The sequence below is a fragment of the Sorghum bicolor genome, chromosome 10 (assembly GCF_000003195.3).
Source record: "Sorghum bicolor cultivar BTx623 chromosome 10, Sorghum_bicolor_NCBIv3, whole genome shotgun sequence".
In the NCBI taxonomy this organism is placed as follows: Eukaryota; Viridiplantae; Streptophyta; class Magnoliopsida; order Poales; family Poaceae; genus Sorghum; species Sorghum bicolor.
The window spans coordinates 15,021,265-15,034,608 of NC_012879.2; the positions used below are offsets into that span (position 1 = coordinate 15,021,265).

General features: G+C 41.4%; 1 long non-coding RNA gene across 1 annotated transcript; it reads left to right on the forward strand.

The window, feature by feature from the left end:
• LOC110431280 lies at positions 8,255-8,478 on the forward strand. Its single transcript, XR_002448721.1, has 2 exons — positions 8,255-8,310; positions 8,399-8,478. It is a non-coding gene; the product is annotated as an uncharacterized LOC110431280 (long non-coding RNA).

Consider the following 13,344-nt stretch of genomic DNA (forward strand, 5'->3'; position numbering starts at 1 on the left):
TGAGACATTGCCTCCTGAGTATAGACATGTGAAGGGCGTGTTTATATGTAGGAACTACGAATAGAAATCATTTAATTACATGATTTCTATTATGTCTCTAATTTACCTCATCGGTTTCTGGATTGTAATCGGGGTCACGTGCCAATTCACGACGAGTCTTCCTCACTTCTAGAGGCTCCATGTCGTCGCTAGCTTCTTGTTCATAGGACGAACGTGATACTTCGCTTGTTTCTACTTGTTTCGTGACCTCACGAGCTTGTTCCATAGGGTCAGTTGACCCTTCTACTTGCTTCGTGGGTTGGGACTGCAGTGCTTCGTCCTTGTGCGGAGAACTCATCGCAGAAATCTATGTAATTTATGCATAAAATTAAATGATTTACATACACTAATATATCATACACTAATATATACATAATATATCATACACTAATATATTAAATGATTTACGTATACACTACTACATATATAAACAGATTAAATTTACATAGACTAATATATCATACACTAATATATACGTAATATATCATACACTAATATATTAAATGATTTACATATACACTACTACATATATAATCAGATTAAATTTATATACACTAATATATACACTAATATATTATACACTAATATATACATAATATATCATACACTAACATATACAGTAATATGTCATACACACATATATTAAATGATTTACAAAGAGATTATAACAAAAAGATAAAATTAAATTTACATATACACACTAATACATATGCAACGGGAAATAATAACAAGTATTTATAAAATAATAACTATGAATAAAATCACATGTAAAAGACATAATAATATTCCCTGATTTTATTTTTATTTTATCTGATTTTTATAATTTTCTGCTGTTTTTTACGGTTTTATTCAATTTTTTCATAAAAAATTGTTAAAGAAAAAAAAACCGAGCCCAACAGGCCCAGCAGGCCGTCACTCCCTCTCCCTTCTCTCCCTCTCTATGGCAGGTGGGCCCCACGTGTCGGGGTCATCCCTAACCTCGCGCCGCGCGCTGCCCGCACGCCGCCCGCACGCCGCCTCGCGCCGCGCGCTCGCCTCGGTGCCCGCGTAGCCACGCGCTCACCTCGGTGCCTCGCGCCGCCGCCCTGGCTTCCGCCGCCGCCTTGCCTGCCGCCGCCGCCCTACCTGCCGCCGCGCGCAGACTGCCGCCGCCGCCGTGCGCGCACGCAGAGAGAGAGAGCGCGAGCGAGGAGAGGCTCACCGTCGGGCGGCTACGACGTCGAGGGCGGACTGCTCCGGCAACGGGAGCAACGGCGTCGCGGGCGGCTACGGCGGCCTCGGAAATTCTGGCAGCCCTGACGGTGTGGTTTCAAATCAACTGGACGCCAGACTTAGAAAAATTTCGAGAGCGAGCTCGATGGTTATATACCTGGGGCATTAGTACCGCCTGTACTAATGCATTTGTATATGCGGTTGGCTAAGCCAGCCGCCAGTACTAATAGTACTGGCGGTTGGCTAAGCCAACCGCCTGTACAAATGTATTTTCAATTTATTTAAAGTTTTCCTTATATATATTTTTAGAAATTATTTAAATGATTCAAAAAATCATATCTTCAAAAATATTTGTCCTAAATTAGTGAAATTTTTTTTGTTGTATTCCTCTTGACCAGAGACACATGTTAAAAATATGAAATTTCATGTTTGAGGTACTTTTGTATGCAGCTTTATTTAAAATGATTTAAATTGAATATGTGCCTCATATCTTGTTTAATACATAAATAATTCTAGGAATACCAGAAAAATGTAAATCCAATTTTGTTAGCTTTATTGTAGTGTGTAAATGCTATGAAAAATATATTCCTTTGTGTAATTTATCGTTGATAATATAAATGTGAGGAACCCATATGTTTGAGCATAGTTCGGTGGAATGACTCTTATACATTTGTGAAGCATGTATGTTATGCCTATCTCCAAATGTTTTGAAATTTTTTTGGCAAGCTTCTACACTCAAATGATAACCCCACACAAGATCTTAGGATTTTCTGGTCATGCAAGCTATTATTACATTTTTCTTTGTGCTAATTGAGATGAAAAATGATGGACTACACCTAGATCCCACTAGGTTTTTCCACCAACCACAAGGAAGTTTTATTTCCTATGGTATATAAGACCCTGTGGAGAAGTTTGGCACCATTTGGAGTCATTTCAGGGGTAGACTTAGTTCAAGCGCTAATTAGTGGGTGACGTCGCACGGAAATTCAATTAAACCGGATAAAGTAACAAACCACATCAGAAAAATCCCAAACTTGGTGGATTGAACATCAATGGCACTAGTAACCCTTAGTAAAAGTTTGAGACCAATACGACATCAATGGCACTAGTAACCCATGTAGAAATAGAAAAGAGCACATAGCATAAGGTACACATTTTATCATAAATAGATTACATGGCAAATGACAAATAAAATCTAGGCAGCTACTGTTCTTCCTTGTCCATCGTGACGCACCCAGGGCAACGAGCTCTGTGGAATGCTTCGCTCAACATTCCTTATCTTTACTGGATGGTCGTCTACAAAGAGAGACAGGTCACTGAACTGGTTAAATTCATCCAAGTCAGATACACCATCAACTCCGATGGCTTGTTGCTTTCCAGGGAAAACTATGTGCTTTGGATGGTCCGTAATTTTCTTCTTATCATTAGAAGAGAGGACCTGCTCAGCATAGAAGACCTGTGCAGCACGGTTAGCCATTATCCATGGATCATCTTTGTAGCCTACCTTGCTTAGATCTAGAACTCTAATCCCATAGTTGTCCACTGTGACATGTTTGTCTTCATCCCATTGACACCGAAATACAGGGATCTGAAATGTACCATAGTCTAGTTCCCATATGTCCTCAACGAAGCCAAAGTAAGTTGTTTCCTCACCAGTTTCAGAGTCTAAGGCGTCGCATCAAACACCACTATTTTGTGCCATGCTCTTTTGGTCTTTGGACTTGGTACAAAACGTGAAGCCACTAATGTCATAGGTTTGCCAAGTCGTGACCTGGCGTGATGGCCCCGATGCCAAGACCTTGATGGTGCGATCCTCGAGTGTTTCCCCATCTGGAATGTCCTGCTCCCTTAGCCATGAGGTGAACTGATTCTTATGTTCCTTCATTGTCCATTCATCTGTGTGCCCATGATTATGTTTTTGAAGCTCTTCAATGTGTAGATTAATCAAAGGCTCCATTATCGAGAGCTGATGCAGGACGCTGTGATGTGCTTCGAGGACTGAATTGTAATCTTTTGGGACGTATGATTTCTTTCCCATCCTACCTCTTCCATTCAGCCTACCCTCGTGTCGTGACGGAGGCAAACCTATTGCAACCTGGTCTTTTAGGACCCTATTGCAGAATGGACCTCTGGACTCAATGGCCTCTTCGGTTAAGTACCCCTCTACCATAGACGCCTCTGGACGAGCACGAGTTGATACATAGCCATTTAGTATTGACATGAAGCGTTCATACGTCCACATCTCATGAAAATACATGGGACCCAATGCCTCTATTTGTGAAACCAAGTGCACCACAAGGTGAACCATCACATCGAAGAATGCTGGGGGGAAACACATCTCAAACTGTGAAACTGTCTCCACTGTGAATTCCTTAAGAGACGCCAACTCATCACGTTCAATCACCTTCTGTGAGATCCTGTTGAAGAAGTAGCACAACCGTGTAACTGCAACCTTTATCCACACTGGGTTTATAGCCCTAATGGCAATAGGGAGAAAAGTAGTCAATATGACAATCATGTGAGTTGTAGTTGGTGAGTGTAAGGTCTTTCATTGACACAATACTCCGTATGCTAGAGCAGAATCCAGATGGGACTTTCAATTTCTTCAACCACACACACATCTCATGTTTCTCTTCATTGTTGAGGTTGTAGCTTGCTGCCGGGAGGTGGTACTTCCCATTTTCTAGCCTAACAGGGTGAAGTTCTTTTTTTTATGCCTAATTGTACCATGTCCAAGCGTGAATTTAATCCTTCCTTTGTCTTGCCCTTTATGTCCAACAAGGTGCCAATTACGCTTTCAAACACGTTCTTCAGAACGTGCATACCATCGATCGCGTGGCGGACGTCTAACTCTGGCCAGTATTCCAAATACTCGAAGAAAATTGACTTCTTCTTGAATGTAGCCCCTGGAGCTGGCTTGACATTCTTTCTTGGTTTTCCATCTTTTGTCTTCTTCCCAAAAACAAATTTGAGTTTGCTGACTATGCTGAAAACTCTTTGGCCTTTACTCTTACCTGATGGAGCAGTAGTCTGTAGTTCACTATTATTGTCAAAGTACTTATCCATCTTTTTTAGCCGGTACCTGTGTCCTTTTGATAAGAAGCGTCTGTGCCTCATGTACACTATCTTCTTAGATGCAGTTAGGGACACGTAAGCGGTGTCATCTATGCATACCACACAACCTAACTTTCCCTTGAAGTGCCCTGATAATGTAAAGAGAGCTGGGTAGTCATTGATCGTAACAAAGATAATTGCTCTCAGTGTGAATGATTCTTTGCGGTACTCGTCGAATATTTGAACACCTGTTTCCCATAGTATCTTCATGTCCTGCATTAAGGGCTCCAAGAAAACATCCATATCAACTCCAGGTTGTGTAGGTCCAGAGATAAGGATGGTTAGTAAAAGGTACTTTTGCTTCTGCATCAACCATGGAGGGAGGTTGTAGATGGTGTGGATCACTGGCCATGTGCTGTGCTTGCTGCTCCTCTCAGCAAATGGATTCATTCCGTCATTACTCAGTGCGAACCTAACATTCCTTGGTTCATTGACAAAGTCCTTGTGGTTTTCATTGAAATTTTTGCACTGCTGGCCATCGGCTGGGTGCCGAAGCTTCCCATCATCTTTGTGCTCATCAGAAGCATGCCAGCTCATAAGTTGGGCATCCTCTGGGTTAGCAAACAAGCACCTCAATCGATCGATCACAGGAAGGTACCACATCACCAAAGCAGGAATCTTTTTCTGCGCATAATAGTCTACTTCTTCCTTTCCTTTGCCGGTGGGTTTTGAACTACTCTTCTGGGTCTTTTGTTGGGCCTTCTTTCGTTTTTTGCCCTTAGGCATAGAGGCAACACACTCTTCCTCTATGTAGTTTTTATTTGTCTTGTACCTACTTGCACCACACTTGGGACAGCTGTCCAAGTCTCTATAATCATCGCCTCGATATAGGATACAATGATTTCTACAAGCGTGGATCTTCTCAACACCCATTGTGAGTGGGCTGATTAGTTTCTTTGCATAATATGTGTTAGCAGACACTTTGTTATCCTTAGGAAGCATGTCTGCGATAAGGCTTAAGAACGCATCAAAGCCAGCATCAGAAAGACCATATCTAGCTTTGCACACCAACAATTTTAGCACAGACCGCAGCGTCGTGAACTCTTTGGTGCAACCCTTGGACTCATCATACAAAGGCTCTTCTGCTGCCTTCGTTAGGGCCTCCATACCTTTCATGAATAACACTGATGGATCTTTCGCATGACGACGCAACATTGCCTCTAGAAATTCTGCATCTTCCGCAGCCATGTTAGTTTCGGTACCATCTTCATTTCCTCCTATAAAACCATGATCAGGAACATTTGGCACAACATGTTCAGTGGCTAGACCATCGGTATTAGGTTGTTGTGTCTCGTGTACGAACTCAAACCCGTCAACAATTTCAGTTCTATAAGGCGCAGAGCTAGCTACCCTCTCCATGCTTTGTCCAAATCAAGTAATCTTTCATAAATCCTCGACGGACCAGATGAGTAAGGATTTGTTGAATGTCATCAGATACAACAAGATTTCTACAATCCATGCATGGACAATGTATGTGCGTCTTTCTTGTTCTTGAAGCATGGTTTTGAGTAGCATCAATAAACCTCTGGACATCAGTTATGCATGATGGATCTAGTCTTGATAAATTATACATCCAAAATGACCTCTCCATCACTACCTGTAAAACACCATTCATATGATCTAAGGGTTTACAAAGGATTTATCTAGATTTATTAGCCAGGGTTTATGGTTAAGCTTGAGATTAAAGGAAAAAACCTAAGTTACATAATTAAAAAATAATCTAAGTATAGCATAACTATATAAATACATAGCTATCATATAATTAAAAAAATCAACAATTATCTCTCTACATAAATATACAAGAACACACCATTGGTTTAATCTTGTAAAAACTAGCTAAATTGAGAAGCAAACATGTTGAGAGGCATTATCCAACCATATTAAGCAACCCCATCTAACCATATCAACAAATAAAGACAAGAAGCTAGCTATTATTCTCTCTCACTCATAAAACATACATACATGTTGACAAATAAATTGAAAAATTTATAAAGAGAGAGAGACATAAATTAGAAAACCTAAGTATAGCATAACTATATAAATACAACATTCATTATGAATAGATAGATGATGTGGAAGGTGACAATAAAAAACCTAACTATCATATAATTAAAAAAATCAACAATTATCTCTCTACATAAATATACAAGAACACACCATTGGTTTAATCTTGTAAAAACTAGCTAAATTGAGAAGCAAACATGTTGAGAGGCATTATCCAACCATATTAAGCAACCCCATCTAACCATATCAACAAATAAAGACAAGAAGCTAGCTATTATTCTCTCTCACTCATAAAACATACATACATGTTGATAAATAAATTGAAAAATTTATAAAGAGAGAGAGACATAAATTAGAAAACCTAAGTATAGCATAACTATATAAATACAACATTCATTATAAATAGATAGATGATGTGGAAGGTGACAATAAAAAACCTAACTATCATATAATTAAAAAAAATCAACAATTATCTCTCTACATAAATATACAAGAACACACCATTGGTTTAATCTTGTCAAAACTAGCTAAATTGAGAAGCAAGCATGTTGAGAGACATTATCCAACCATATTAAACAACCCCATCTAACCATATCAACAAATCAAGACAAAAAGCTAGCTATTCTTCTCTCTCACTCATGGTGAAATCCTAGATCCAAAAAGTGGCTCAAATTGAGCTAGAATGAGCAAATTGAGGCAGTAGGGACATAAACTAACCTCTTTTAGCAACCTCCTTCCTAGAAATGAAGATCAAAACCTCCCCCCTTGTATTTTGAGAAATCTGGAACTCCAAAATCGCCCCAATGGAAGGTGGGTGCGAGATACTGTGTTCTGGTCGGGGAGGAAGAAGGTGTATTTATACAGAGATAACACAGGCGGTTGCTTAAGTCAACCGCCTGTGATAAACTGTTTCCACAGGCGGCCGAAAATCTCTGACACCGCCCGATTTATACCACAGGCGCGTCGTAACTGGAACCGCCTGTGGTATAAAAAGGGGGCGCCAGCTATGAGCCTCTTTCTACTAGTGTGATTGGACATTGTTTATTAAATACAAACGAAAGTGGTACAGTGTCAAAATCCAAAAATATTTTAAATCTAAACAAGCCCTAAGATGCATTGCCTGGGAGGGAGTTGGCAGCCAGATCGTCATCCAAACAGGCCTTGAATGTATTACTAGCTCCGAAAATATATATGCGAGTTGACGTTGGGTTTACTAGCTGAATTGTACCAGGGCAGTTTTTTTTGAGAAATCTGGAGGGGCTTTGGCCCCTACAGTGAAAGTTTATTAAAAGAGAAAAAAGGGGGTACACAGATACAGGTACACTAGGGAACAAAGAAAGAAAGGAAGAAGAGTAAAAAGGTGGAGAAAGAAGAAGGAAACAAACAGAAGAAAACTAAGAAAGAGACTGAATCCATGCTTCAAGAACTTGTAGATGCTGATCTTTGACTCTATGCGTGAGCAAGAGCAGTTCTTTCCTGAAAAGAAGTTTTGCTGATCCTATAGACGGTGGAATTCCTTCGAAGATCTGGTTGTTTCTTGTTTTCCAGATGGACCATGACATCAGGATAATTGTTTCCATGAAAAAACTGGATTGTATTTGATCCTTGATCTGGGAGACAGCCTCAGGAAAATTGGTGTTCATAGGTGCTTCAATCTGGATACTATCCCAGCATTGACCGGCAAAGGGGCACTGAAGGAACAGGTGTTGTGCAGTTTCTTCCGTACTGTTAACACAGAAGACACAGTCAAAGGATGCAAGCTCCATATTCTTCCTCCTTAGTATGTTTCTTGTGTTCAGTCTGTCTTTCAACAACAGCCAAAAGAACACCTTGTGTTTTGGTTGGCATTTTGATTTCCATAGCCACTTATAGGAATCATGGATTTGGGAATGACCCATTAGAAGTTTGTAGGCTCTGTTGGAGTGGAACCTCTCTCCCCAGGTATAGCTCCAGACATCCTTTTCTTGAGTATGAGGAAATCGTTGTAGAATGACTAAGAGTTGCTGAAGTTGCTGATATGCCTGAACAGATAAGGGCAGGTGGAACAGCTGTGATAAATTACTACATTCAAGTACTTTCTTGGCAGAAATATATTGTTTTTTTGTAAAAGAGAAAAGTTCTGGCATTGTGGCTTTGAGCTCCCGATTATTCCACTTGTCTTCCCAGAATAGAGTGCTTTCACCATTTCTAAGGGCTATGGAAGCAAATTCCTTGTACTGATGCAGTAGTTTGAGATTGTCTCTCCACCAAAATGAGCCTTTTCTGGTCCTCCCTGGAAGTTTATCATTTCTGTAATATTTTTCCCAAATCATTTGTACCCAGGGTATATCCCTCTTATTTAAGAATTATCCCAATTCTTCATCATGAGTGCCTTGTTTTGTTTCCCCAGATCAATTACTCCTAGGCCTCCCTGTTCTTTGGGTTGACAAACTAGGGTCCAAGCTGCTTGAGGTGGTTTTCTCCCATTCACATCGCTTCCTCTCCAAAGACAGTTCTTCCTAAAAGAATCAATTCGCTTAATCACTGTCCCAGGGATCTCAAGAGAACATAGGTAAAAAGTTGGGAGGGCCGTCATGACAGCATTTGTTATTTCCAGTCTGCCAGCTTGTGAAAGAAGGGCTGATACACCTCCAAGCCTACTTTCGCACTTATTTATCAGAGGCAAGTAGTCCTGAATCACTGGCTTTGTGAGGCCAAGAGGGAGGCCCAAATAAGTAAAAGGGAAGGAGCCTTTGGAACAACCAAAGGTGTTGGCCAGATGATCCAACTTCTGATCGTTGATGTTGATAGGCAGCATCATTGATTTCTTCAGATTGACCTTGAGACCTGTTGCTTCTAAGAAGGTGTTGATTACTGACTTTAAAAACAGGAGTTGTCTTGTGTCACCTTCTAGAATTATAAGTGTATCATCAGCATACTGGACCACTGGGAAGTCAGGATTCGTTTGCAAAGGTATTGGTAATGACAGGAGCCCCAAGTCCTTTCCCTTGTTAATCAGAGACTGAAGAAGATCAGCTGCAATCACAAAGAGTAGAGGGGAGAGAGGGTCACCCTGCCTGACCCCTCTTAGACAATGAATGGTCTTTCCAGGGGATCCGTTCAATAGAACTTGGGAGGTAGCAGAAGTGAACAGGGCTCTGACCCATCCAATCCACCTTTCTCCAAAACCATTAGCTTGCAGGATTTTGATGATTGCTTGGTGTTCCATTTTGTCAAAAGCTTTTTCAAAGTCAAGCTTAATGACCACTATTTCTTTTTTTGAGTGATGGCACATGTGGAGATATTCAAAGGCCCAGGCCACACAGTCCTGAATTGTCCTATGCTTGATGAACCCATATTGATTTTTGTGCACAAGTTTGGTTATCACTGGCTGCAACCTGTTTGCCATTATCTTTGTCAGTAGCTTGAGGGAGGAATTTAGCAGTGATATGGGCCTGAAGTCTGTGATAGTTCTGGGATCATGCACTTTTGGGACAAGGGTAATGAAAGAAGTATTGATGCTTCTCAGGCAGACTTCATTACTAAAGAAGGAGTCACAAAATTTAAGTAAATCTTCTTTTACAGTTCCCCATGAGGCTTTTAGGAACTCATTAGTGAATCCATCGGGTCCTGGGGATTTGTCATTAGGGAGGTACTTGATGACTGCCTCTATCTCATGATTACTGAAAGGCAGCTCCAGACAAGAAAGGTCATCCCTAGTTTGTAGCAGATATTCTAACTCAAATCCAAACCTGTCGAACTCTGATTTGCCTAGTCTTTCCTTGTACTCCTTCCATAACATCTCCTCCTTCTCTCTGTGTGTGCTTGCAAGGTAGCCATCCTCCCTTTCCAAATGTCTGATAAGATTTCCTCTCATTCTTATTGTGGCATTTGCATGAAAGAATTTTGTTGTTGCATCCCCTAGCTTCACCCATTTAATGTTGCCTCTTTGTTTCCAATAGGTTTTCTGCTGATCCAAAAGCATAAATAATTTCTCCTTCAGTGAAGATCTAAAGTTTGGCAACATAAATTCGTTGCATGGAACATGCAAGGCAAACCGTAATATTGTCGTTGCAGAGGTCCCATCAAACCATGAGCCACTAAAATATCTCTTTTATCATTTAAAAACATCACTCTTTTATTCAAAAAATCGATCACATGCAGGTCCCTTTCTGTTTTTTTATAATATATAGAAGAAGTTCTTCTTGTGCACTCGTGTGCCTCATGTCAACCACAATGCTGCACAAGATTAATGGTGCCAGGCCACCGTACAGTCTTGCAGCCATGTTGATCTCGTTTAGGATGTACTCCGTCCATGCTAAAATAAATAGACATTTTATACTTAGAAGAGTGAACTAATTTTAAATTTAATTAATTTTATAAAAATAATATCAACATTTTGTATATCAAAAACGACAAGCAAACGACCACACAGTCCACGGCTCCACCAAAAAAGTATCGCAAAACCTGCTGACTGGGAGCAAGAATGCCATGGGAGGAGCTGAAAAATCGAGCTTTAGCCAGCTCCATCTCGCTCCTGTGGACCCTGCCTTACTCACGGAGGAGCTGGGGAGGAACCACGCACAACCCTGTCTTTCTTGCACGCTGCACCTGACGACAACATAATTCACACTCCGTCACAACATTATCTAGTGAGGGCACCGGTGAAGGAGTCTGGCGCCGGTGGAGGAGGGCTGGTGCTGGCGTGGTCGCATGGGGATTAGGGTTGGCGAGAGAGATCTATGAGAGAGATGTGGGTGTGAGAGATCTGTGAGAGAAATGCAAGGAGATGAGAGATATATAGGGGAATAAAAGAATGAACCCAATGACTAAACTTCATCTACTACCTAGCGCCAAACGTGTCTTTCTCTATACCGTGCTCTCTTCTCGGTAAGTCCTAGGTGAGTTTTCTTTTCTATGTTCTTTGTTAGCAGCTAGCTAACAATTCTATAACTTTTATCCTTATTTTTAATATATTTCACTGTGGAGCAAGCTCCACAATTTTCTTCAAAAAAATGACAGGTAGGTTCACATATGAAGTGGATCCAATAAAAAATTGCTCCACTCTATGATGGAGGGAGTGTGAAAATTAGGGTTAACGAGGTTACCCCTAGGGATCCTCGGTTGCGTGTTATATAGATGGGAAAAGCCCCCATCGTGGCAGGTTACATAAAACATGGGATTACATCTTGATATTCCTAATATATCTCAACTAACACATATTCCATATACACGATACAACTCTACAACCGTAGCCCCTACAAACATGCTAAACTAATCCTTCTAACACCCCTCCTCAATCTTAGCCACTTCTTAGGTTGAGATTGTTCTTGAACTGCTGAAGTTTCACAACTGGTAGAGCCTTGGTGAATCCGTCGGCCACTTGGTCTCCTGTATGTATGAAACGGATATCCAACAGCTTCTGTCCAACTCGTTCCCGTACATAATGAAAATCAATTTCTATATGTTTTGTTCTAGCATGGAAAATAGGGTTTGCAGCCAAGTATTTTGCTCCTATATTATCACACCATAGCACGGCTCAGGGTGGATGTGTGATACTGAGTTCAGTGAGTAACTTTTGGACCCAAATCATTTCTGCAGTGGCATTCGCTAGCGCCGTGTATTCTGCCTCGGTGCTGGACCTTGACACAGTTGGTTGTTTTCTGGCTGTCCAGGACACCAAGTTATCACCAAGAAACACCACAAAACCACCTGTTGATCTTCTATCATCAATACAATCAGCTCAATCTGCGTCTGAGAAGGAGCTGACAAGCATAGTCCTAGACCTTCGAATTTGCAGTCCAAGATTTTTAGTCCCTTTCACATACCTCAGAATTCTCTTGACAGCACTCTAGTGCACAGTGGTGGGAGCATGTAGAAACTGACACACTTTGTTAACTGTAAATGCTATGTCCGGCCGCGTCAAGGTTAGATATTGGAGAGCACCAACCATGCTACGATACTTAGTAGAATCATCAGCCCCTAGTTTGTTACCGCTCACAATGCTTAATTTTTCTGATGGTGATAGAGGTGTGTCAACCGGCTTACATAGCTGCATACCTGACCGCTTCAAGATGTCCATAGCATACCTTTCTTGGGTGAGAATCAATCCATCACGTCCCCTCTTGACTTCGGTGCCCAAGAAGAAGTGTAGATCTCCCAAGTCTTTGAGAGCAAACTCGGCCTGCAAGTCAGTTAATAGTGCATCTGTGGCTCGAGAGGATGAACTCGCAACAATAATATCATCAACGTAGACAAGAACAAATATACTGTGCCCATTCTTGTTGTAGTAGAAAAGAGAGGTGTCGGCTTTGAAGGCACAAACCCAAGTCGCTGCAAGTTACTGCACAACCGAGCATACCAAGCCCGTGGAGCCTGCTTCAGACCATACAGGGTCTTGTCAAGTTTGCAAACATAGTTAGGGCGAGCAGGATCCACATACCCAGGAGGTTGATGCATGTACACCTCTTCCTCAAGAAAGCCATAGAGAAAAGCATTATGAACGTCAAGTTGCCGCAGTGACCTTCCCCTGGAAACAGCAATAGACAAAACAATACGGATAGTTGCAGCTTTCACAACACGACTAAAAGTGTCGTCATAATCTATCCTGTGTTGTTGTTTATATCCTTTCGCCACCAGTCATGCTTTGTATCGATCAACAGTGCCATCAGCTTTACGTTTTACTTTATACACCCATTTGCACCCAACTATATTTTTACCTTTTGGTGGTGGAACAAGGTGCCAAGTCTTATTCCTTAGAAGAGCTTGATGCTCGAGATTCATGGTTGCTACCCACTTTGGATCACCTTGTGCTTCTGCAATTGAGCTAGGTTCATAGGAAGAAGTGGATGCAAGTGGACACCATCTTACCGTGCCATCGGTGCGAACTTTGGGCTTGCTGATCCCGTGTTGCAACCGAGTTGCAGGACAGGCTGGCGGCTCTAAAGTCACTGGGGAGGCCACATGCGCAGATGAGACATCGGATCCAGCTAGGGA